The sequence below is a fragment of the Sceloporus occidentalis genome, unplaced genomic scaffold (assembly GCF_023333645.1).
Source record: "Sceloporus occidentalis isolate IW3139 unplaced genomic scaffold, rSceOcc1.0.p SCAF_62, whole genome shotgun sequence".
Taxonomy (NCBI): Eukaryota; Metazoa; Chordata; class Lepidosauria; order Squamata; family Phrynosomatidae; genus Sceloporus; species Sceloporus occidentalis.
In genome coordinates, this window is record NW_028317042.1 from 5,704,892 (window position 1) to 5,707,517 (window position 2,626).

The window sequence follows — 2,626 nt, forward strand, 5'->3', positions numbered from 1 at the left end:
TTATCTCACCTTTCCTGTAGAGTCTGATGCCATACTGCCAGTATTAGAAATTGCATCATCCATTGATGGCTGTAGATAGTTTGGAGTAAAAAGTATCAAATCATTTTTGGGGGAAGCTCCACTCAGACAAAATTTATACTGACGCTGTTGAGAGTAGGTCCAGCTTCCTGCTATGCTTGGACAAAAATTATGTTGTTTCAACTCATTAATTTCCTCTGTATACTTATGCCACCTTATAACAGTATACACAATGAGCGTTATAAGAAAAACAGTGGAGATCAAGCAAATAGATATAATCAGATAAGTATTGGTATCTGAAAATTCGTCTTCTTTTCGATTATGATTCAGTCTTTCTACTGGTAATTCTTGCCCAGATTCCAACAGTAAGATAGTTAAAGTCACCATTGTGGACATCTCTGGGACTCCATGATCCTTCACTATAATGGACAGTTTGTGTTCTTTAGCATCTGATTCCATGAAGGGACGAAGGACAGTGATTTCTCCATTGTGACCTCCAACACCAAATGGGATCCTTTGTGCAGGATCTTTAAACCCATAAGAAAGCCATGCATTGTAGCCAGAGTCTGCATCAACTGCTTTAATTTTTGCCACCAAATGGCCCACTGTGGCAGATTTTGGAACCATCTCTGTTATTGTATTTTCACTACTGAAAAACTGAGTGATAAGAGCTGGGGCATTGTCATTGATATCTTCAATGAAAATATACAAAGTCAGAATGCTGCTCAGTGGGGATAGCCCAGTATCTGTTGCTCTTATGAGACATTGAAAATGCGTCACCTGTTCATGATCAAATGACACCAAAGCAAAAATCTTCCCATTATCAGGATTTACAGAGATGTAAGAAGATACAGGAACTCCATTGGTTGTGCTGTCAATAAGGGAATATGTGATGAATGAGTTCTGGTAGATATCGGAATCATAAGCTGAAGCAGTGTATAGATGAGAACCTGGAGGATTATTTTCTATTATAGAGATGGTGTCAGAACTTTTGAAAAAAGTTGGATTGTTGTCATTTACATCACTTATTTCTACTTTAATTAATTTTGTCACTGAAAAAGATGGGGATCCTTCGTCTGTAGCTGTTATTTCAATAGTATATTCTGAAATGTATTCCCGATCCAATGGTCCATCCACTACTAATGAGAAGTACTCTCTCAGTGTTGATGTTATTTTAAAGGGGACATTTTTAGAAATATGACAGTTCACCTTTCCATTCAGTCCTGCATCTTTATCATGAACGCTTATAACTGCAACTACAGCTCCCAGTAATGAATCCTCAGAAACTGGGACATTGAGTGACGTCACCATTAGCTCGGGAGGATTGTCATTTACATCTACAATATTAACTAGAACCTTGCAGTGCCCAGTCATTGCACTATGGCCTTTATCAACTGCGTCAACCTCAATTTCATACATGTTTTTCCTCTCAAAATCTACCTCCCCAACTACTCTAATAATTCCTGTGTTTTGCTCTATATTAAAGACTGATGTTATTTGTTCTGGAACTAGTTTATTGAATAAATAAACTATTTCACTATTTCCCCCTTCATCTAAATCAGTCGCATTAAGTTTGGTGACAACCGTTCCCTTGAGAGCATTTTCTGACAAGCTAACTATGTAAAATAACTGGTCAAACACCGGGGCATTATCATTAACATCTTGCACTGTAATTAGGAGTTGAGTTGTGCCACTCAGTTTTGGTTTACCACCATCAGATGCAGTAAGAGTTAGATTATAAATTGGCATTTGTTCTCTGTCAAGCTGTTTCTTTATAACAAGTTGGACAGATTTGCTTTTCTGTGTATATGTTTGGACATCTAATGCAAAATAATCATTTACACTCAATTCATAGTTTGTAATAGAGTTTGTTCCAACATCAGTATCTACAGCCCCTTCTAGTGGGAAGTAGGATCCTGGAAGCTTCATCTCTGATATGTATAGTTTGAATTCACTTGATGAAAAAATTGGAACATTATCATTTATATCTTCAATCTCTACATCAACATGGTGAATTTGCAAAGGTTTATCTACTATGATTTCTAGCTGCATGATACAAACACTGATCTCTGGGCAAAGCTCTTCTCTGTCTATTATCTTATTAACAAATAATATCCCATTTTGTAGATTTACCTGGAAATAGTCTGTTCCATCCTTAGAAACAATCCTTAGTCTTCTGGAATTAATGTCACTGATCTGCAGTCCAAGATCCTGTGCAATTCTCCCAACAAAGGTTCCATGTTTAGATTCTTCCAGCACCATATAATGGAGCTGACTCAGTGCAATCTCAGTAGCCATTTGCATCATGAAGACAACATATAATCTGATTCTAAAGGGAAAAAATGTGTTTTGCAGGCAAAAACCCATAGCTCATTGATCATGAAGATTTAAAAATATTATTCACTCTTTAAAAAAACACCCCAGTACCTAAAACCTACCAGAGATAAAGAGGTGTTATGCTAATGGTAGCACAGAAATCTTCATGTAAAAAGTTATGCAAGGGTGACACCAAGTGACAAGATGTAGAACTACAAGAACATACCAATTTTTAAGCTATTTATTTAGTAGATTTGTTGAAAGTATTTTAAGAAAAAATGAATTTAGTTTA

At 36.3% G+C, this 2,626-nt stretch overlaps 1 pseudogene; it reads right to left on the reverse strand.

Annotated features, from left to right (window-relative positions):
* On the reverse strand, nucleotides 1-2,316 carry LOC149287371 (protocadherin alpha-6 pseudogene; annotated as a pseudogene).
* Between the last annotated feature and the right edge of the window lie 310 nt (nucleotides 2,317-2,626).